Here is a 25,306-nt window from a genome sequence, read left to right as displayed (position 1 = left end):
GGGGTGTGATGAAACTTAAAATTAATAATTTATTATATGTTAAAACCTATATTTTAAAATTTAAGTTTCATTAAAATTATAAAATTATGTTATTTTAGTATTTTGTGTTTATATTTAAATGTCTTACTAAATATGTTTTATTTTCAGGTTTTCTACGTGTTGGTAAAATAATGATAACTCAAGCTAGAAAATTCAAATGGAGGTGATTCAAATATTTTTGAAATCCTTGAGAAATTATCTACAACTTTGCAGAAGACATGATTGCCTAAAAAGTTGGTTAAGATGATCAAATTGTGAAAATATCAAAGGGATGACAAATTTACTTTAACTATGACCAGCATATAGTAAAAAAATCATAACTATTTCAATATTTAACCAAATGAGATGAACCAAGTTGCCAAATTCATCTACAGACAATTCCCCACATGTTTGCTGTTTTAAGGTGAGTCAAATTCTGTGATTAAAGTCGTGGAACAAAACATTGAAAGAAGGGACATGGAATTGATGTTGTAGGAGACAAAGACTACTATTACAACTACATGGCATTAATAAAATTTTGACCCTTTCTCTCATTTGGCCTATAAATAGAGGCCTTGTGCTAGCTTGAGAATTATTCTATCTCATTGTAAAATATAGTGTGAGTGTATATAAAAGTTCTAAGTTCCAATATATTTTTCATTTTCCAAATTATGAGTGATTTTTTTAGTGTTGATCAAAAGTAAGTTCATGGAAAGCTAAATCTATTATGTCAAGGTGAAGAGGATGAATTCTTGGTGAAGTAAGATTGTTTATATTTTTTATATTCTTTCTTTATTTCTTTTCATTTTGCTAATTTTTTTTATTGTAGGTATAAAAATGAATTATTTGTTGTTATCAATTTACATCAAATGCTTGATACAATTGAAGTAATTATCTTGATTTGTTGTTTAATTTTGATACAATAAATATTTCATCAATTATTATTGTTATATTATACATATATATATATATATATATTTATTTATTTATTTATATAATTATATCATATATTTCATTTAGACGATAGCGTGGCTCTGCCGGTTGTTCTAAATGAAATATAATGATTTAATTTAACATTTATTTATGCAGTTATATATTTATATAGTTATATATATAATCATAGGTACCATATATAAAATATCGGTGAATTGGTATTTTCTACTGTGGGAACTATATTATATTAGGTGTGTGTTTAAATATTTTTATTTTCTTGGAACCATTATTTATGGTGGTTTCCTTTGTTTTACTTTTAGTTAAACAATATTGCATAAACCAAGAATAATTCCTCGAGCCTTGACCAAATTTATAATTTGTAAACTTCGTTCTTGCATTTGGTAATCTATAAATTAATAAATTTAAACTTAAAATAATCTCTCTGTGGATCGATCTCGTACTTACGAAATATATTACTTGCAAACAACATACACTTAGGTGAATTATAATTTAAGTAGTAGCAGATAACAGAAATGAACATCAAGAGATCGAATCCAACCCTCAGCAGCAAACGGGCCGGTGGTGCCAGAAAATTCCTTCGGACCCAGCCTTCGGAACCGATCATACATGTTGTTTTGTGGCCTCAGAGCATGCTGAGCCAGCTGCTCAAAGAAACGTGTCATACCTTCTAGAACACGAGTAGCAGTATCCCCATTAGGAGGTGGGGGTACATTCCCTTGACGATCCCCATTTGTTTAAACTTTCCTATCATTACTTGATGAGCGTCTAGGAGGCATTATATCTGAATGTTTTCCAAATTTTAAACGTAACCAACATGCATTTAAATCTAAGTTTCTAATCATGCATCATATAATAATCATTTTTTGAGCAACTTTAAGCATATATATCATTTAACTTCGAAAAATAAACTTATAAACATGTAGCTTAAACGTATAAACAATGTAAACATGCAGGTATCATCATAAAAATAATGTAAAGCAATTAAACTTACAAATTTGAGGCTTGACACCTGAGCTTTCTGGAAATGGCGGTGGCACAACTCTTTGAAGGAACATTGCTCTAATTGTAAGGTCCAAAATTAAGACGACGTAATCCAACTGCATATAAATCTAGGGAATATGGAAAATGGTTAATTAATTGATTTTAATTGCTAAATCGATTATGGGTCATGTTTATATGATGTTTTAGTAGTTTCTCTAGTTACATGAATTAAAATGAATTTTTAAGGGTTATATGAGTTGCGATCGAGGAACGGAGACCGAGAGCTGAAAAATGGAATACGTTTTATTAAATAGTTGTTTTTAATCATTTAAAATAAGGTTGATGCTTTTTCTTATTCTTGAAAATAAAGGGTTTTGAGGTGATTTTATACGACGGGACGTAAATTTTATCGATGTTGGTTTTTCAACAAAAATAGGAACGTTTTGGCAATCCGGCTAGTAAATTCACAAACTTTATTAAACAAAATAATTTTTAATATTTTAATTAAGTACTAATGAGTCTAATTAACCTTCTTAATGGGCCTAAGCTTGGTTAGTATTTTATTAGCTATATAATATACAAAACCCTCCCATAACCCCATACCAAACCCCACGCCCGACACCCCTAAACCTCTCAAACTCTTTCCCTCACCAAACACACGACGCACACACTATAATTTGAGAGGAAAAGATTTGGTTTTTGTCAAGGGAATTCAACAAAGGTCCTTTCGTCGTCGTTTTTTGTATCTCAACGGATTTTCGTGCGTTATACACGCAAAGGCACATCATAATTCTTCCCTTTCTCATCTATCACACCCTAATATGTAGTTAATTATGTTTTGCCTGAAAAACAAGTTACTCTTTTATTTATTTTCGTTTTACGCATAGACAAGGGTTTTGAAGCATGGTTTTTGATCCAAAAACATAATTTATGTACACATGAAGGGGCTGCCATGTTATAAGATCATAGGGCAATGTTTTTACACGAGTTAGGAGTCCTAGGATGCACATAATATGCTGCACACGAAAGAAGAACACGCTGGAACCAAGCTGGGGCACGTTTATGTTATAGGGTTCGATTTGAAAGAAAAACCATGCATGGCTCGGCTTGGGTGCGACCAAGGCTGGACTAGGTCATGGTTGGGTCAGAAGAGGAGTCCTTGCCATGCTAGGACTCGAGAGACATGGCTGGGAAGGAGTCCTAGCAAGCTAGGACTCCACCCGCGTGAGGCTGCGCCCAAGAGTACATGCTGATCTTGGGTTCGTGGCTCGGACAGGGGGCTTTGGGCTGGGCTAGGTTAGGTCCATAGGGTCCTAAGAGAGTGCAAAAAGGTCTGGGCTTGGGGCTGGCATGTTAGTTAATGGGCTAGGTGAGTTCGAAGAGTCCTAGCTCAACGGGGGTTCTCGGCCTACAGCTTTTGCTGGTGTAGGGGCTTCGGGCGAGGGCTATGGTTCGAGTCTTAGGAGTTCTAGTGTTCCAAAGGGTTCATAAGAGTCCAGGGGTGGGCTGGTTTGAAAATGGCTCGGGCTGGTTTGAGCATGGCTCATAGAAATCACAAGATGGTTCAAGGTGTCTTATTGTGGTTCGAGTCCTAGGGGTTCTTATTGGTTTTAAAATTGGAAAATGGCTCACGGGTGTCGAGTCGTGGTTCACGAGGGCTAAAATAATATAAAAAGTATAAGTTTTTGATTTAGGAATTTTATAATAAAATTTGAAATTATTCGGTATTAAAACGACTTAAAAATGAATAATTAAAAAATCTAGTATTTAAGATAAATAAAATTATGAGAAATTTAATTTAAGCTTAAATAATTATTTGGGATATGTTACAGTCAATGAAATTAAGAAAATGTCAAAAACGTGAAATTTTACGTCTTGGGGTAAAAAGATAATTTTACACCAAAAAATTAGTAAACGTCATGGCAGTGCTCTGAATGCTGTTTTATATGTTAATATGATTATTTTAAATTTTATTGATTTTTATGATTTAATATGGACATTTAAAATATATGTTGCATGCTTGGTTTAAAGAAAAACGATATTTATATGCATGTTTTTATTAAGTGATGGAAATACGAAATGTTGAAGGATGTGAAGGGATTGTGACTAATACGATGATACTCTAATATGTTAATACGTTGGCCAAGGCTCAATTGACGGGTGAGAGTGTCGCTGATGTCCCCGCCGCCCGGTACTGTGGTTATATGTAGATGGATCCATCGCTCAATACGAATACGAATACGAGTCACAATCAACGATCTGAATTCAACAAACACGAACATGAATCTGAATATGAATATGTTTATGATGAATATGAATATGAATATGTTGATATGAAAATGTTTATGTTTAAAGTTTATGCATTATTATGAAAATATTATTTTAAGTGCAAGTATTTTTCACTGTTGTATGCGATCTGTATATGTATTATGTTGTTATCAAGATTATGGTGTGTTGAGTCTTTAGGCTCACTAGGTGTGATCGATACAGGTGAGTATGATGTTGAGGATAGTGGAGGCCTTAATGCTTGATCTGACTGGTTTGGAGGTGCACATGACCCGATGATCAGCGCTTCTATTTTTCCGCACTTATGATTTATGTTAAAGATTTTACAACTTTTCATTTATGCTTTGAGAGGTTTTTGAGAGGTGATAGTATGTGCTATACTTTTCAAATTATTGCTTTTTAGGTTTGGTTTCAGGTTTAAATTATTTCCTTGTTTTTTTAAGTATTAGTTGGTTGTTTTATTTTAGAAATGGTGTAAAAATATTTTATATTTGCATGTAAGTATTTTGGCCAATCATAGTGAGGGTTTGAAAAAAAAAATTTCTAGTGCTTTTTAAGCAAAAACGATTAGCAGACGTTTCAGTTGGTATCAGAGCAATGATTCTGCAAAGGGTTGTGCCACCATCAGCGTCGGAAAGATCAGTCGTCAAGACTCAATTTGTAAGTTTACATGCTTTATATGACTTATATGTTGTTATTTGCATGATTACATGAAATATGTTTATGTCATATGTTTAATAAGCTATATTGAAATATATGATTCATATGTTAAAATTGCTAAAATGAATAAGGATATGTTACATGATTAGAAACTTATATTTAAATGCATGTTGGTTACGTTAGAATTTGGAAAACATTCAGATATAATGCCTCCTAGATGCGCACTTATTGATAGACAGACAGAGACCACTGAGGATCATAATGTTAATGCACCCCGCCTCCTAATGGGGATGCTGCTACACGTGCATCTGAGGGGATGACTCGTTTCTTCGAGCATCACTTACAGCAGCAGCAGCAGTTACAGCAGGCACCTGGGCCACAGCATGATGTGTATGATCAGTTCCGGAGGCTAGGGCCGAAGGAATTTTTTCGAACCACCGATCCTTTTGCTGTTGAGGCTTGGATTTGAGCACTTGAGGTGCATTTTCTCTACTTAAATATGGGGGATGCTGATCGTGTGTGGTGTGCTACTTACATGTTTAGGGATGACGCTTCTTTATAGTGGGAAGGAGCCGAGAATGGTATTAATATTGCTACACTTACTTGGGCTCGATTCAAGGAGATCTTCTATGAGAAGTATTTTAATGCGGATGTGCGAGGGCGATTGAAGAGGTAATTTATGACTCTCCGTCAGGGAGACGATTCTGTTGCTGAATTTGTGAAGAAATTTGATAGGGGTTTCCACTTTGTACCCCTTATTGCGAGAGATGCTGCAGAGAAGCTTAGACACTTCATGAATGGTCTACGATCTACCATTCGAAATAAATTGATGATGATACTTCCCGTGGATTACGCTATTGCTACTACTTATGAATTTCAATCTTAACAATCTTTGAAGGACATCGAGTTTGAGATGCAACGCAAGAGACAACAGCACCAAAATAATAATCAGCCAAACAAGAAGCCATTTATGGGTCCTCCTAGACCTCAAGGGTCTCAAAAGCCCCAAGGTCAAGTCAAGAAACAAGGACCGCAAAAGCCACCACAACATGCACCACCAAAACCTGCAGAAGGAATACCATGCAAGAAGTGAAATCGCCTGCATTATGGACAGTGCGTGTGGGGTACTACCAAGTGCTTTATATGCAAGGTGGAAGGGCATAAAGCTGCTGATTGCCCGAAGAAGAATGCACCTACTATGGGACGAGCATATGTTATGAATGCAGAGGAAGCTGAAGAGGAGCCAGACACGACTCTTATCACGAGGAGGATTATCATTCAAGGTGTAGCTACCTATACACTGCTAGATTCAGGAGCTACACATTCTTTCATATTTGAAACCTTCATCAAGCGACTGAATATTATTCTTGAGGATATGGGTTTGGGTTTCAAGGTTTCTATTTCTTCTGGTGATCAAATGCTCACGTCTAAAATTGTCCAGATTCTGGAGCTTTGTTTATTCAAAGATGTGGTTCGGGCAGATCTTATTGTGCTTCCTATGCCTGAATTTGATATCATACTTGGTATGGGTTGGTTATCAGCGAATGGAGCTTCGATTGATTTTCGTCAGCGATCAGTGTCTATTAGACCGCCTAGTGGCAAATATTTTGTATTTGAGGCGGCGAGAAACAAGCAAATTCCGCACATTATCTCTTGTCTATGTGCAAGGAAGCTTATGAGACGCGGATGCTAAGGTTTTCTAGCATGTGTCACTACCGCACGTGCTCCTATCAGTCAGAAATTGGAGGATGTTGATATTGTCAGAGACTTTCCTAGTGTCTTTCTCGAAGACGTTTCTGGCAATCCACCCGATCGTGAGGTGGAGTTTTCTATTGAGTTGATGACGGACACAATACCAATATCTAAAGCACCTTATCATCTACAACCTGCTGAAATGAAAGAATTAAAATATCAAATCCAAGAATAGCTAGACAAGGGTTTTATTCGCCGTAGTTATTCTCCATGGGGTGCACCGGTATTATTTGTGAAGAAGAAAGATGGTAGTATGTGACTCTGTATTGATTATCGAGAGCTGAATAGAGTCACTATCAAGAATAAGTATCCTCTACCAAGAATCAAAGACTTATTTGATCAGTTACAAGGAGCATCGATATTCTCGAAGATTGATCTTTGTTATGGATACCATAAGTTGAAAGTGAAAGAGTCTGATGTTCACATGATAGCATTTCAGACTAGATATGGGCACTATGAGTTTAATGTCATGTCATTTGGGTTGACCAATGCGCAAGCGATCTTCATGGATCTCATGAATCGCGTATTTCAGCCGTATCTAGATCAGTTTATTATAGTCTTCATCGATGATATCTTGATCTATTCAAAGAACAGAGAGGAGCATAGTCGTCATTTGAGACAGCACTGCAAGTACTGCAAGATAGGAAGTTATATTCAAAGTTCAGCAAGTGTGAGTTTTGGCTTGATAGAGTGGCATTCTTAGGCAACATTATTTCTAGTAATGGCGTTGAAGTTGATACCGGTAAAGTTGAGACAGTGAGAGAGTGGCCAGTACCGAAGAGTGTTACCGAGATTCGCAGTTTCTTGGGACTAGCTGGCTATTATCACAAATTCATTCAAGGATTCTCATCTATAGCGGTACCCATGACCTCTTTGACAAAAAAGAATGCAAAGTTTGTACGGGGATCCGAGTGTCAAGGCAGTTTTGATAAGTTGAAGCGAGCCTTAATATCAACGCCAATATTGTCTATGCGATCGGGGCAAGGAGAGTATGTTCTCTATACCGATGCTTCTAAAATTTGTTTGGATGCAGTTCTGATGCAAAATGACCGAGTTATAGCCTATGCATCGATATAGTTGAAAGTGCACGAGAAAAATTACCCTACTCATGATCTTGAGCTTGCAGTGGTAGTTTTAGCATTGAAGATTTGGAGACATTACTTGTATGAGGAGAAGTGCAAGATTTTCACCGATCATAAAAGTTTGAAATACTTCTTCACCCAAAAAGAATTGAATATGAGACAGCGAAAATGGCTTGAATTAGTAAAAGACTACGACTTTGAGATTGGCTATCACCCAGGAAAAGCTAATGTTGTGGCAGACGCATTGAGTCGAAAAGCAGCATTTATCGCTCAATTATCACTCCAAAGACCGTTGCAGTCCGAGATACAGTGGTTTGAGCTTACAGTATATGGTAGGGGAGAGGCCCCTTGTCTTGCCACATTATCATCGCAGTCGACTTTGAGAGATATAATCCGTGAGGGACAACCCACTGATGAGCAATTGCAAAAGTGGAGAGCAATAGATGAAGCCAAGGGCCGGAAGTTATATTCTGAAGTGGATGGTTTAGTTCGCTATCGAGATCGCTCATGGGTTCCTAGTCACGATTCTTTGAGGGATCTTATTATGAAGGAAGCTCATGACACGCCGTATTCCATTCATCCTGGAAGCATGAAGATGTACAAAGATCTGCAGTTATTATATTGGTGGCCAGACATGAAGAGAGATATTCTGCGTTTCGTGATCGAGTGTTTGACATGTCAGCAAGTCAAAGCAGAGCACTAGAGGCTAGCGGGAAAACTTAAGCCACTTCCTATTCCCGAGTGAAAATGGAAAAATATTACGATGGACTTTGTTGTGGGATTACCGAGGACTGTAAAGGGATTTAATGCTATATGAGTGATTGTAGATCGTCTTACGAAATCGGTGCATTTTCTACTTATCAAGACGACCTTCACCATGATTCAGTATGCAGAGTTATATATTCGAGAGATAGTTCATCTGCATGGGATTCCTGTGTATATTGTTTCTGACAGAGACCTGAGATTCACGTCATCTTTTTTGAAGAGTCTGCATGCAGCGATGTGGACCAAGTTATTATTCAGTACCACATTTCATCCTCAAACCGATGGTCAGTCCGAAAGGGTTATTCAAATTCTAGAAGATCTACTACGAGCTTGTGCGATCGATTTCCAAGCCAGTTGGAAACCGAAATTACCTCTAGTGGAGTTCACCTACAATAATAGCTATCAATCATCGATTGAGATGGCTTCTTTTGAGGCACTTTATGGAAGGAAATGTAGATCTCCTATTCATTGGGACGAGGTTGGTAAAAGAAAAGAGATTGGCCCGGATGTGATTGAAGAGATTGTCGAGCTTGTAGTAAAAATTCGAGAGAGAATGAAGACTACACAAAGCTGACAAAAGAGTTATGCCGATAAAAGACGAAGAGACTAAAAGTTTGCAGTGGGAGATCATGTATTTGTAAAAATAGAACCTATGAAAGGTGTTATGCGATTTGGTAAGAAATACAAGCTTAGTCCAAGATTTATAGGTCCGTTTGAGATTTTGGAGATGATTGGGACATTAGATTATAGAGCGGCATTGCCACCGATGCTTTCTGGAGTTCACAACGTGTTCCATATTTCGATGATGCGGAAGTACATATCGAATCCATCACATGTGCTAAATTATGAACCTCTACAATTGACTCAAAATATGACCTATGAAGAAAGACCTATCCATATCTTGGCAAGGCAAGAAAGAAGACTTCGAAACAAAGTCATTCCAATGGTCAAGGTCAAGTGGCTGAATTACTCGGAAGAAGAAGCCAATTGGGAAACAAAGAGAGACTTGAGGAGTCGCTACCCGGAGCTATTCGGTAAGTTCTAATTTCGAGGATGGAATTTAATTTAAGGGGAGGGGGGAGGGGAGGAATTGTAAGGTCCAAAATTAAGACGATGTAATCCAACTGCATGTAAATCTAGGAATATGGAAAGTGGTTAATTAATTGATTTTAATTTCTAAATCGATTATGTGTCATGTTTATATGATGTTTTAGTAGTTTCTCTACTTACATGCATTAAAATGAATTTTTAAGGATTATATGATATGCAATCGAGGAACGGAGACCGAGGGCTGAAAAATGGAAAACGTTTTATTAAATAGTTGTTTTTAATCATTTAAAATAAGGTTGATGCTTTTTCTTATTATTGAAAATAAGGGGTTTTGAGGTGATTTTATACGCCGAGACGATAATTTTATCGATGTTGATTTTTCAACAAAAATACGAACGTTTTGGCAACCCGGCTAGTAAATTCACAAATTTTATTAAATTTTTTTTAAATATTTTAATTAAGCACTAATAGGCCTAATTAACCTTCCTAATGGGCCTAAGCTTGGTTAGTATTTTATTAACTATATAATTTACAAAACCCTCCCATAACCCCATATCAAACCCCACGCCCCACACCCCTAAACCTCTCAAACTCTTTCCCTCACCAAATACACGACACACACTATAATTTGAGAGGAAAAGCTTCGGTTTTTGTCAAGGGAATTCAACCAAGGTCCCCTTGTCGTCGTTCTTCACATCTCAATGGATTTTCGTGCGTTATACACGCAAAGTCACGTCATAATTCTTTTTTTTCTCTTCTATTACACCCTAATATGTATTTAATTATGTTTCGTATGAAAAACAAGTTACTCTTTTATTTATTTTTGTTTTATGCATAAACAAGTGTTTTAAAGCATGGTTTTTGATCCAAAAACAGAATTTATGTTGCCATCAAGGGGCTGCCATGTTATAAGATCATAGGGCCATGTTTTTACACGAGTTAGGAGTCCTAGGAAACACCTAATATGCTGCACACGAAAGAATAACACGTNAGGAATTGTAAGGTCCAAAATTAAGACGATGTAATCCAACTGCATGTAAATCTAGGAATATGGAAAGTGGTTAATTAATTGATTTTAATTTCTAAATCGATTATGTGTCATGTTTATATGATGTTTTAGTAGTTTCTCTACTTACATGCATTAAAATGAATTTTTAAGGATTATATGATATGCAATCGAGGAACGGAGACCGAGGGCTGAAAAATGGAAAACGTTTTATTAAATAGTTGTTTTTAATCATTTAAAATAAGGTTGATGCTTTTTCTTATTATTGAAAATAAGGGGTTTTGAGGTGATTTTATACGCCGAGACGATAATTTTATCGATGTTGATTTTTCAACAAAAATACGAACGTTTTGGCAACCCGGCTAGTAAATTCACAAATTTTATTAAATTTTTTTTAAATATTTTAATTAAGCACTAATAGGCCTAATTAACCTTCCTAATGGGCCTAAGCTTGGTTAGTATTTTATTAACTATATAATTTACAAAACCCTCCCATAACCCCATATCAAACCCCACGCCCCACACCCCTAAACCTCTCAAACTCTTTCCCTCACCAAATACACGACACACACTATAATTTGAGAGGAAAAGCTTCGGTTTTTGTCAAGGGAATTCAACCAAGGTCCCCTTGTCGTCGTTCTTCGCATCTCAATGGATTTTCGTGCGTTATACACGCAAAGTCACGTCATAATTCTTTTTTTTCTCTTCTATTACACCCTAATATGTATTTAATTATGTTTCGTATGAAAAACAAGTTACTCTTTTATTTATTTTTGTTTTATGCATAAACAAGTGTTTTAAAGCATGGTTTTTGATCCAAAAACAGAATTTATGTTGCCATCAAGGGGCTGCCATGTTATAAGATCATAGGGCCATGTTTTTACACGAGTTAGGAGTCCTAGGAAACACCTAATATGCTGCACACGAAAGAATAACACGTTGGAACCAAGCTGGTGCACGTTTATGTTATAGGGTTCGATTTCAAGGAGAAACCATGCATGGCTCGGCTTGGGTGCGACCAGGGATGGGCTGGGTCATGGATGGGTCAGGAGAGGATTCCTAGCCATGATAGGACTCAAGAGACATGGCTGGGAAGGAGTCGCCCGCGTGAGGCTGTGCGCAAGAGTACCTGCTGCGCTTGGGTTTGTGGCTCGGCCAGGAGGCTTTGGGCTGGGATAGGTTAGGTCCTTAGGGTCCTAAGAGGGTGCACAAAGGTCTGGGCTTCGGGCTGCCTCATTGGTTAAGGGTCTAGGCGAGTTCGAAGAGTCCTAGCTCAAGAGGGGTTCTCAGCCTGCAGCTTTTGCTGTTGTAGGGGCTTCGGGCGAGGGCTATGGTTCTAGTCTTAGGAGTTCTAGTGGTCCAGAGGATTCATAAGTGTCCAGGGGTGGGCTGGTTCGAATATGGCTAGGGGTGGTTTGGGCATGGCTCATAGAAATCGCAAGATGGTTCAAGGTCTCTTAGTGTGGTTCGAGTCCTAGGGGTTCTTATTGGTTTTAAAATCGAAACATGGCTCACGGGGGTCTAGTGGTTCACGAGGGCTAAAATAATATAAAAATCTAAGTTTTTAATTTAGGAATTTTATATTAAACTTTAAAAATTATTCGGGATTAAAACGCCTTGAAAACGAATAATTAAATATCAATTAAAAAGTCTAGTATTAAAGTTAAATAAAATTATGAGAAATTTAATTTTAGCTTAAATAATTATTTGGGATATGTTAGAGTCAATGAAATTAAGAAAATGTCAAAAACGTTAAATTTTACGGCTAGTGTAAAACGGTAATTTTACAACCGAAAATTAGTAAACATCATGGTAGTGTTCTGAATTCTGTTTTATATGTTAATATGATTATTTTAAATTTTATGGATTTTTATGATTTAATGTGGACATTTAAAATATATTTTTTATGCTTGGTTTAAAGAAAAACGATATTTATATGCATGTTTTTATTAAGTGATGGAAATACGAAATGTTGAAGGATGTGAAGTGATTGTTACTAATACGATGATACACTAATATGTTAATACTTTGGCCAAGGTGTTGTGACATTGATTGTTGCAATCCCAATAGCAGGTTTTTCACAAGTAGTATAATTCGATGAGTCCGATATCGTATCCACAGTGAAGTTAGGGTAATTAAAAGTCCACTACAATGCCTTTTTATTTTTGTTTTTGTTTTTTTTCTTTTAATTGTTTGAATCTTTAATAGGTAATTTTTAATTGTTCAAATTTTAATTTAAGTAGTTGAGATTATAGGATCCACTTTTGATATTTTAATAAAGTTAACATTAATGAATATTATTGCAATCCACTTAATAAAATGGTTCTAATATATAAAATAATCATATTTATATTATGTTATATATTATTATCTTATAAGTATATAATATATACCAAAACTTATAAATGTTGTCAAGTATTTATTTTGCTATATATATTTGTAAACACGAAATCAAGGTCCTCACTTTAATTGGTTTGTAAAACCAAACATACATTTAAATGGTACAAAGAAATTAATATTATGATATATTTATATATAATAAATCAAGGCATCCACTTTAAATGGTTTGTAATACCAAACTAACATTTAAATGATTCCAAAAAATTAATATTATGATATATTCATATATAATAAATCAAAGGCATCCACTTTAAATGGTTGGTAATAACAAACTAACATATCAATGCTTCCAAGAATTTAATGTAACATATAGCAACAATAAATCAAAACTACCACTTATAAGTAGGGTATAATAATACTTAAAGAAATAAATATGACATAAACAATAAATAATGATTAAATAATATAAAACATAGATTCTTACCTTTTATTAACCTTATTATCATGCCAAGAGTTTCATCTTTTCATCTCAACTTTAAGAAGTTAGCTGTTTATTATTCAAAGTGTAAAACTTTGAATATGAAATTAACATGCTAATTATATTTAAATGAAGAAATAAAAGAAAAATAAAGAGATAAATATTATGAACTCAAAGGTTTGTTCATAAAATGAGGGATATCTCAATTCATTACAATGCACCCTTATTTATAGCCAAATTTGGGGAGACAACCACAAATAAAATATTATTTTTTTACACATAAGTTTTCATTGGTGTTTCAAGAAATTATATTTTAATACACATCACTTTTGAAAATCTTCACATCCAAATTTTCTTTTCCACATAAAAAAAAACATGTAGATCTTCAACATCTTTCTTTTTTCTATTTTTTCTTTATGTGAGATAAATGAGCCGTAGCATATAACTTAAAAATTACATAGATATTCAACATCTTTTTTTTATTTTTTTTTATTTGTTATTTTTTTTCAGGAAATATCATTTTTTTAAAAAAATAAGAACTCAAGATCTAAACATTAGATAGCCTCTCTCATGATCAATAAAGGCTCGCAAGCTGTTTTCTCAATCCTTTCCACTCACTCACAAAATATGTGTGAGTTTAAAAATTTAGGCACTCTTATCAGATATATCATGGGCCATATACTTTAATAACTGATTTTATCACCATGGTTAATCATTCAAAAAGATTTCATAAATCATATTTTTATAGTGATCAGAATATTAAAATTGATTTTTTTTCAAATAAAAATTTAAACATCCTTATATAGATTAATACATTTTCTAATTTAAATCTTTCAAACATGTAATGTAATGATATTTTTGCAAGAATTACTAAGATACAAACAATAAACATAGTTTTATTTTAAAATAATTTTTTTTTAAATTTTGTTTTTGTTTTGTTTTTGTTTTTTTTTATTTTTTTTATAAGTTTGTTCTCCTCCCAATCAGAATATGACATTGTCCCTAATGTCAAAATAACTATTAATAAAGAGTACATAATGAAATAGATATCATCTGTAATTTTATTGAAGATAACAAATTGAAACAAACGCAAACCAATCCACGACTTTTGAATCAATTATCTAACTTTATTTTCTAACTGCTTGATTGCGACCAATTGATCTTTGTTATCATCGGATCAGACTTATGAATAAAAGCTTCCAAATTATCAATTAATTGGTCTGTAGTCGAAGCACAGATGAGCATCCGTCGTGAAGTTTCTGAAATGAAATTCTGTTCCATAGCTTTATCAAGAAATATCAACAAACTGTCATAATAATTATTGATATTCAACAAGCCCACAGGTTTATTATGGCCATATTAAGTTGTGCCCAAGAAACAATGTGAAAAATTTCTTCTAATGTAACAAAACCACCTGGTAATGCGATAAAAGCATCAGAATTTTCTATCATTTTGGTGATTCTTTCTGAAACGTTTGCTATTCGTTTTCTTAAACGTGCTATAAATTATTTTTTTTCTTTCAAACATCACTTAGCATTCGGACGAACCATAAAATATTTTTGACATCATTTTAAAATAAATCAACCAACTATAATTTGAAAATCAAAAGAAATAGCATAAAATCATCCAACATTTTACTAAACCTAAAAATAACATTTGAAAAGTATAGCACATACTATGACTTCTCAAAAATCACTCATAAATAAATCGTCGTAAAAATATCTTTAACATCATTTAAAATCATAAATCATAACTAGCCCGGAAAACTAGCGTAGGTCCTCGGGTTATGTGCGCCTTCAGTCCAGCAAAGTCAACCATCAAGACCTCCATAAACATTATTATCATAATCACCTGCATGAATCACACCTAGTAAGTCTAAAGACTCAACACACCATAATCTTGATAACAAGTAATACATATACATATCACATACAACTGTGAAAATACTTGTACTTAAAATATCGTTTTCATGAAGATGCATAAACTTTTAACATAACCATTTTCATAAACATTTTCATGATGCATAAACTTTAAATAAAAACATTTTCATAATTCTTTTTTTATAAGAATTTTCATAAACATATTCATATCATCCTCAACATATTCATATCCATATTATCATCAACATATACATATTCCTTTTTCCTTTTGTTGAATTCAGATCGTTAATTGTGACTTTCGTGTTCATCTACGTCTACGTCTACGTGTTGGGCGATGGATCCATCTACATGTAACAACAGTACTGGACGGCAGGGACACCAGCAACACTCTCACCGGTCAACTGGGCCTTGGCCTTACGTATTAACATATCATCGTATACATATTCGTATTCGTATTTAAGGAAACACGATCGTCGGGCTCCCACTGGACCATAACCCTCACGTTATCTCCAACATATCATCGTATTAGTCACAATTACTTCACTTTGTTCAACGTTTCGTATTTTCATCACTTTATAAAATTTAAACATGCATATAACGTTTTTCTTTTAAATCAAGCATGCAAAATATCTTTTAACGTTTTCGTTTCTCCATAAAAATCCATAAACATTTTAAAAGAAACCTTTTAACATATAAAAATCCATAAATCTTTTAAATAAATATTTTAACATATAAAAATCCATGAACATTTAAAATAACATTTTGACATATTAAATCATAAACATTAAAAATACATATTTTATCATATAAAAAATAAAAAACATTTGAAATAATCATATTAGCATATAAAACTGCATTCAGGACACAGCCATGACGTTTACTAATTTTTTAGGTGTAAAAAGACAGTTTTTTCCCTGGACGCATAATTTTTCGTATTTATCTTTAGACCTCGATACGACGACCCAAATCATTCCAAACTTAACATATAACTTTAAAATACACCCATAAATATTTTTTAGACATAAACTTATGCCCTCGACTAATTTCTCAAATCGTTTTTAAAACTTAGACGTACATCCCGGTTTTGACTCGTATTGACTCGAAACTTAACCAAACTTGAACCAAAGCTTCTTAACACATAACTAAACCTTTTGCAACCAAAACTAAGCTAATTAGAACCCTCGAACACACCCATATCAGCTACTGAACTTTCTGCACAAAGAGTCCTAGTTCAAGTGTGATTCGAACCTAGCCTAGCTTCGACCCCAGCCCCTTAGCCGCACGACCAGACCCTTGGCCACCCTCTTAGGACCATCTTAGGAACATCATGCAGCCTAATTAATTCTACTGGACCCTCCCTAACCGCAGCTAGCAGCCGTGACCCTCAAAGACTCCTAGTCGAAGAGTCATTTCCCTTAAGGAGTCTATTTTCGTTTTTATTTCTTCCCTAATTTTTTCAGCCCTTAAACATACACCTAGGGACCCTTAAACATGTGGAAAAACATCCCTTCAAGTACCCCTACCATTACAGCCCCTTTGTTCATCATTATGAGGAGTTTTAAAAGATGAAAACACTAGTTTTGTGCATGTATAGCCATAAAAACGAAAATATAAAAGTTGTAACATGTTTTTCATGCAATCATGTATCAAACACATAATATGGTGTGAAAGATGAGAAAAAGGAGATTAAGGTGTGCCTTTGAGTATTTAACGCCTGAATTCTCGTTGACGATTGCGAAGAACGACGACGACAACCTTGGCTTTATTTTCCTTGCAACCTTTGAATTTTCCTTTCAATCATGAAGTTTGTGTGCCGTGTAAAACTTGGGAATGGATTTTACAAATCTGATGGGATATGTGGTGCGTGTAATAGAGAGGTTATGGGGTGGGTTTTAGCTTTAAATAATGCTTAGAATCCTAATTAAACTCTAATTGCTAGTTTAGGTCCATTAACCATATTAATTAGGCCCAATTAGTCCATTAGTGTTTAATTAATATATAAAAATTATTTTTTTAGAAAATTTTGTGAATTTATTAGTCGAGTTGCCGAAGCGTTCGTATTTTTTGTTGAAAACCAACACCAATAAAAATTACGTCCCGGCGTATAAAATCACCTAAAAAACCTCTTATTTTCAAAAAAAAAAAAAACGTCACCCTTATTTTAAATAATTAAAAACAATTATTCCATAAAAACATTTTCTATTTTTCAGCCCTCGGTCTCCGTTCCACGATCGCAATTATCCAACAATGTAGAAAAATATATTTTAAACATGTAAATATGCACAACATAATTAATTCATGCAATTAAAATATTTAATTAAAATACAAGAGAATATAATAGTTGTATTGTAGAACCCGTTACATCACACTACGTATAAGCCATGCATAATTACTATTATTTAAATTAAAATGATTTTTTTATGCATGAAGATCTAGATTCATTCTCTTAAAATTGGTTGAGTTATTATTATTTATTTTACGCAATACTTTAGTTTTTTTATCTTCTCAGTTAAGTAAGTGAGGTCGGACAGGAGTTGGAGTATTGAAGATAAAATTTAATGATAAGAAAACATTCCTAGAATTTATTTAAGATAAATAATAATTTATTTTAATGTAAAAGAAAGTTTAAGAATTTAATTAAGTAATTAGAGATAAGTAGTAAATAAATTCTTTTATGTCCAATAATTTAATTAAAAGCCTAAAATAAAATATGTGACCAATTGAGATAAGTTAATCTAGGCTTATTTTATTTAAGAAATTATAACTTAACATGTTAGTAATTTAATTTAAAAGAATTAGCCATGCATGCAAGATAATTACCATCCTAAACTAATTTATTTAATTCACTAAAATACCTAATGAGTAGATAAAACTTTAAATATTTAAAATTCATAAATTAAGCAATATCCCACGCCATTTTAATATTAGAATTCTGCCATCCAACTTTAAAAGATTTAAAATTTTGACAACTCACCATTTTGATTCTTTCCTTAATCTTTTCTTGGTAGATAATTCACCCACCTTTTTAATCACCAATAATTAAACATTTAAGCAATATTTCTACCTTGTATCTAGACTAGAAATCGGCCCTCTCACTCCCTCAATCAAATAATATCAAATCATTTCCTTATCCCTCAAACTCTAGGATAGAAAAGATTTGATCTTGCCATTTAACCTCCCATCTATTTTGCAACCTTCCCATTCATTTCCTAGACATTTCCCTCACCACTCAACCGACAATTTCAGAGCATTTTCAGAGAGAAAATCGTGGGAAGCTCAAGGAAGAATAAGAGAGAAAACAAGTAAGAAAAGCGAACTCCGTCTCCGCCGCGTCGTGTTCGTCGTAATCGTTTGTTTTCCTTCAAAACAAATTCAAGGCATGTTTCTACCATTTTTTTCTCTTCAATCAAGTCATAGTATTATTTTTAAAACATCATATGTGCATGAAACTTGAAGCAAAACCGATTTTTGGACAGCAACATTTTCGAAAATATTGTGCAGATTTTCGGCTCATTCATTGTGCCTTCACGGTTTTTTTGTTTTTGATGATTTCAGGGTTGAGCTCGATTCCAGGCATCCAAGGCTGCATCTAGGACTGTTATAGGGTGTGTTAGGAGGAGATTGGTCCATTGTTTTGATTTCATTCGCCACAGAAACACGCATTTGACAGCAACCTTTCATAGTTTCCATTTCGAGTCTTAATTTCTGATTCTTGTTTGTCTAAGGCGAGGGTTCGGATCTTGTTTGGCCTAGGGCCTGTAACCATGATTAGAACTCTTCCCTAGTATGTCCAAGATGTGACCAAGTTGGCCTTTCAAGGCTTGGTCCATGGTTCCATCGGTTTTAAAAATAAAACGACGCAAGTGTCCCACGGTTTCGATTTCTGATTTTTCTGTGTGTTAGTTGGTTCGGTTTTGAGGTTTGGTGTGGATCTTGGTTGGCTTTGTAGCCCTTAGCCATGGTTCACACAATACCTTATGATGTCTAGATCAAGCCACAGTTGATCATATGGCCATTGGAGCGACCCAGACAGCAAGAGAAGCGCTACACCCCACGCATGCATAGCTCGGCTCTCGGGTGGGAGTGTGGCGTTGTTTTGGGTGTGGATTGGATTGTGGCTGGCCTAGGGCCCTTAGTCATGGTTCAAACCATACCTTAGGATGTTGGTAAGAGGCTCTGGTTGAGGGTTCAAGCCCCAATGGCCAATAGCCTCGCAAACGAATCGATGCAAGCACAAGCGGTGTTGCTGTAATTGGACAGCAGCTTGGGGTTCGGTTCAGAGTTGTCGTTTGAGTTCTCGGTTGGCTTTTAGCCTATGGCCTTGGACAGGACAGTACCTTACTGAGTTAAAAAGGTCATGGTTTTGGCCGTTTGTTATTTGGTTAAGTTTAGAGGTCGTACAAGAATTTACGGTGCAATGTGCCAAAGTGACTCTCGAAAGAGCGTTTCATGATTTTGGCCACCATTCACATTTTTTCGTGTACTACAGCCTAGGTTCATGTTTTCCAGTATTTTAAGAGTATTTTAATCATGGTTAAGTGATGGTTCGATGTTGGTTCGGGTAGGTACGAAGCCATGATTGAATACTAAGTTCGTTGGGCGTAATTGTTTCGTTTTTTGGTTCAATTACGAGGTTTAGGTCAAGTTGAGTTTATTTGCATGTTCTCATGTTAGGATTAGGATGCAGCAAGACTGGGAATGATCCAACCCATTCGGTAAAATAAAACATGATATTTAATTATATTTCGTGCATAAAATATAAAAGTTTAATTTTTGAGATATATGCGATATTGCTTGTGGTCACCTCACGTTCATGGGATTGCAGCTTATGGGATTATTACTTCACCCGGTGACCTACGACCGGTTCATGTTCATGTATGGGTATGGATATCCAGTCCAAGGGCTGTGATGATCTCTATCGCCCAGTATACTGTGGTTTAGTCTGATCAGACGATTCATGTTATGTTATGTTACGTTACGTATGGGCCACTCGCGTAGAACATATTCTCAACAGAAAATTATTATATGCTATTTTATGACAGGGCTCTATCGAGCAAATATTTTACGTACGATTTTCAGTTATGCACGTATTTATAATTAATCATGACACGATTTCCATGTTTACGTTACGACACGATATTTTTAAGTTGCATGCGATTGTATTATATATTTACTTGTTATTTCACGATATATGCATGCTGAGTCTTTAGACTCACTAGACTTGATTGTTGTAGGTACTGATGAGGTCGGGACCGATGGCGGGGACCAGTGAGCCATCTTGGGTCGGCAGTAGTAGGAACCCGAGGACCTCATTTTCAGCACTTACTATTTTTATTCTAAACTCAGTTTTTATTTTGTCGAATTATTTTAAGTTGTTATTCTGAAAACATTATTTACTTCCGCTTCTACTTTAACATTCAAACTTTTATCAGTTATTTTTATGAATGAGGCAAGTTATTTATTTTTAAAGAAAATTTTAAATTATTCCGCAAATTTTCAAGTACGAAATACAGGTCTCTACAAGTGGTATCAGAGCCTATGTTCTTGTAAAGGGTTGTACTACTACTGACCTCGAGAAGCTCATGAAGTCACGTCCTCGGTCTGTAAGTTTTACGTTTACGCATTTCGTTTAAAGCATGAATTATTTTAACAGCATGTTTTCATGAAATATTTTATGTCCAGATTTTTTTTATGCAGTATTTATTTACATTTAAAGAAGTAATGTAATTATGCATGATGGTTACGTATGGGTTATATGTATGGAACAGTATGCCTCCTAGACGTATTCTTGAGTGCACGAGAGATGATGAGCCTCGCCAGGAAGAAGGTGAGAATCAATGGCAGGAGAGAAATGCACCTCCACCTCCACCGAACATGAATGCCCAGATGCTAGCTGGGATGAATCAGTTCTTCGCACAATTTGCGGGGAACAATGCTTTGGCAGCCAGGCCGACAGGGCCCGAGGCTACCTATGAGCGGTTCATGAAGATGCGACCGAAGGAGTTCTCAGGGACGACGGATCCCATGTTTGCCGAGGGCTGGATTAAGTCCCTCGAGGTTATCTTCGAGTTCATGGAGCTTGGGGATGCAGACAGAATTTGTTGTGCACCTATCTGTTGGGAAGAGACGCACACCTATTGTGGGAAGGAGCATCCGTAGCTTTGAATGTGGCTACTCTGAGCTGGACGCGCTTCACGAAGGTATTCTACTCCAAATATTTTACCGACGAGGTGCGTACCAGGTTGACCAGGGAGTTCATGACCCTCAGGCAGGGAGATATGACTGTTACGGAGTTTATCCGTAAATTCGAGAGGGGTTGCCATTTTGTACCCCTGATCGCGAATGATACTGGAGCCAAGTTGAGGCATTTTATGGAGGGTCTACGGCCGATCTTGCGCCATGATGTTAGGGTAGCTGGCCCTACTACTTATGAGGTCGCTGTCTCCAGAGCGCTAGCAGCAGAGCAGGATCAGCATGATATTGAGAGAGATCGTTAGGGCAAGCGACCAGTCCAGATGCCGCACCGCCCTCCTCCTCAGCAGCAGCATCCGAATAAGAGACCTTTCCACGACCCACCCAGGAACAGAGGACAGCAGCAGCAGTAGCAGGGACGGGCAGTCCCGAGGGACGTTGAGCACCCAGTCTGTGCAAAATGCTCTCGTCGTCAGGCCGGAGTTTGTATGTACGGCTCAGGGAAGTGTTACAAGTGTGGTAGTCCAGACCACTTGCTGAAGCAGTGCCCGCGGGGGAGTCAACCTACTCAAGGCAGAGTTTTTGCTCTCCATGCAGCGGAGACTAACCCGGAGACCATGCTCATGACAGGTATCTTAAAGCTTTAAGTTTGTATTTGAATTTCGATGTTTTTGGGAGTCGAGGTTAAGATTTTGAACTTAGAATTACGATAGGATTGCATGCTCTAATAAAGGTCATTTTCGGGGATTAGGTTAGAAAAACTTTGACCTTCGCCTGTCTATAAGTCTAGTTCTTGTAATTATTGGGTTCGGCTTGATGTTCCAACCTTTCAGGGAGAATTTTTATAGCCGGTTCAGCTACGAAAGCCTTGATAGATTCAGGGGCTACTTATTCGTTCATTTCAGAGGTCTTTGCGAGCTTTCGTAAAGTCAAGACCATTGGGCTAGATGTGGCGTATTCAGTAGTATTGCCGTTTGGTGAGGAGATGACGGCTACTAATGTGATCCGAGACATAGACCCCGAGCTTCATGGCAATCTTGTTTATGCGGATCTTATTGTGTTGCCGATGCCGGAGTTTGACATCATTCTGGGTATGGACTGGCTACTAAAGAATAGAGTTGTAATTGACTTCCAGCGGAGATATGTTCTAGTCCGACCGCCTGGGATGTCGCAGTTCTTATTCGAGCCAGATAGGTACTTTCCTTTACCACGCATTATACCTTATGTCCAGGCTAGGAAGCTCATGCATAGAGGATGTCGGGCGTTCTTAGCGACTTTTGTATCCGTTCCCGAGGCACCCAGTCAGTCAGCTTCCGATGTCCCTATTGTTAGGGATTTTCTAGATGTTTTTCCTGAGGACGTCTCTGGTATGCCACCCGAGCGAGAGATGGAGTTTTCTATTGAGCTTATGCCAGGTACGGTACCGATCTCGAAAGCACCGTACCGATTAGCACCAACAGAGATGGCAAAACTGAAGAAGCAGATCCAGGAACTTCTTGACAAGGAGTTCATTCGCCCGAGTTTTTCTCCATGGGGCGCGCCGGTTTTGTTTGTGAAGAAGAAAGATCGTTCGATGAGGCTCTGTATTGATTACCGGGAGTTGAACAGGGTTACAGTAAAGAACAAGTACCCACTTCCGCAGATTGAAGATTTATTTGATCAGTTACAGGGAGCTTCAGTAATCTCAAAGATCGATCTGCGTTCCGGTTATCACCAGTTGAGGGTGAAAGAAGCCAATGTTCTCAAGACTACTTTCAGGACTCGTTACGGCCACTTCGAGTTCCTTGTGAGGCCGTTCGGTTTGACGAGTGCGCCAGCGATCTTCATGGATCTTATGAATCGCGTATTTCAGCCGTATCTTGACCAATTCGTGATAGTATTCATAGACTGTAATGCCTGATTTTTTTTTTTAAAAAAAAGTTACTGTTCACGAGTTACTATTCACTTGCTGCGGCGCTTGAATAGTGGTGCCTAGGCGCTGGCAGTTCGGGAATTTGGCGCTGAGGCGCTATAAAATGGCGCTGCGGCGCTAGAGATGCGAAAAATCAATATTTAAGTCAACTTTCACCTCCTTCAATCATTTCTCCTCCACCGAAACCCTCTTTCCTTCCATTTTCTACATTTCTTTCTTCAATCTATGGGAGATTTGTTCAAGAAAATTATGAAATGAAGGTAGATTTGTGATCTTCTCGTCACGGGCTTCACGAGAATGTAAGTATTTCACATTTTTATTCAAGTTTTGAAATGGGTTGAAGTTTAGAATTGATATTTGAGTTGATATTTGAGATATTAAGATGTTGAAGATGTTATAATTGAGTTGGTTTGAATTTAAAATGGGTATGAGCATGATTTCTTGTTTTTGTGCAAGATCCGTTTTTATGCCTACTGTATTTCGGGTATATGGGACATTTCTAGTTGGATTTTGATGTTATGATCTTCATCAAACTTGTAGAGCATCACGTTAGCTTTGATTTGGTTCTTGCATCACTCAATTCCATGAAGAAATGAGAGAGATATGTAATTTTTACTAAACCTGGTCTGGAATTCCGAGTTAGTGTAGATTTGTGTACATGTCTTATGTTTATTCAAATTCTGGTATTAATCGGTTGGGATTCTGAAATTGATTTTCCAATTAAAGTTATAGAGCATTGTCTTATCTTCGAAATGATAACAAAATGGCTTGATTCCATTGGATATTGAGGAAGTTATGCTCAAAATAATAAAGTGTGCCAGAAATGTGTTGACGCAGAATTCGTGAGAATGATGTTGTATGTTTCAGATTATGAACAAATGGGTAAATGACTTTGTTTGACAGGACTTTGTGAAGAACAATTGTTGGGCTTTGAGTTTTCTTTCATATCCAATTCACAAATCTTGATTTGAATCAATATTGAATTAATTATGAATTTTGTACAGAAATTGCTCTATTTTGATAAATGAATCGAGTTCTTGAGTTATAGTATACTTCAAAGATTCAAGACTTCTCGACTACACCTTTTGATCTCCTTTTGGTAATATTTGAAAGGTATGTTACGGTCGGTAACATACGAGGTAAAAGTATCATTTTTATTTTAAATTGAAAATTCTATGGCTCGATGAAATACTTGTGATTTGTGATGACNATTGTAGAACACAGCAACCCACCCCGAGCGGATGAGTCGGTGGATGTTGCTGGGGGATTCCCTTCCCTTGGGTACCCTATGACCAGATGATTCACTTGATCTTGAGATTTATTGATAGCCCACAGCTTCTGATCATGCATTGCATTATATTGCATCTTTATGAAATTATATGAACTATTTGTCATTTTAAATCTCATATGTTATTGATTGTATCATACTGGGTTTATACTCACCGGCACTTCGGCTACCTCTTGCATTCATGTGCTTGACGGTAGGTGAGGCGAGGCTTGGGATGCCAGAGTCCAGCTCCAGGCGAGGAGATACGAGTTAGAGTGGGATTCTCGGGTCTTAGGAGCTATGTGATGATGTTGGATTTATTTGGTTCACTACTTTATTTTGGCATGTTAAAATTTATATTTCAAGTATTTGAGATCTTCAAATTATTTTAACGATATTTATGTCGGTTGGTGAACAACTGATTATGTATTTTACTCAATCATTTGATTTGTTACATTTATAATTATTAATATTAGATGTCGGACCCGGAGCCCCACATTAGGTGGTATCAGAGCATATGTATTTGGGAATAGGGTAAATCGAGTCAGTTCGAATTGCTTGATCATGTGATATATTTGCTAGCATTTTCATTGTGCCACACTGTGAAATACATGATTATAATTGAGATATTATATTGTTGAGCTTTATTCGAGATTTTTGAGATTATTGAGTCTCGAGAGCCA

General features: G+C 36.0%; 1 pseudogene; it reads right to left on the bottom strand.

The window, feature by feature from the left end:
- LOC140956643 (uncharacterized) overlaps nucleotides 1-25,306 on the bottom strand; it is a 75,610-nt pseudogene that overhangs the window by 8,839 nt on the left and 41,465 nt on the right.

Source organism: Primulina huaijiensis, chromosome 2 (genome assembly GCF_012295235.1).
Source record: "Primulina huaijiensis isolate GDHJ02 chromosome 2, ASM1229523v2, whole genome shotgun sequence".
Taxonomy (NCBI): domain Eukaryota; kingdom Viridiplantae; phylum Streptophyta; class Magnoliopsida; order Lamiales; family Gesneriaceae; genus Primulina; species Primulina huaijiensis.
The sequence above is the reverse complement of the archived record's forward strand: the minus strand, read 5'-3'. Positions and strand labels throughout refer to the sequence as shown.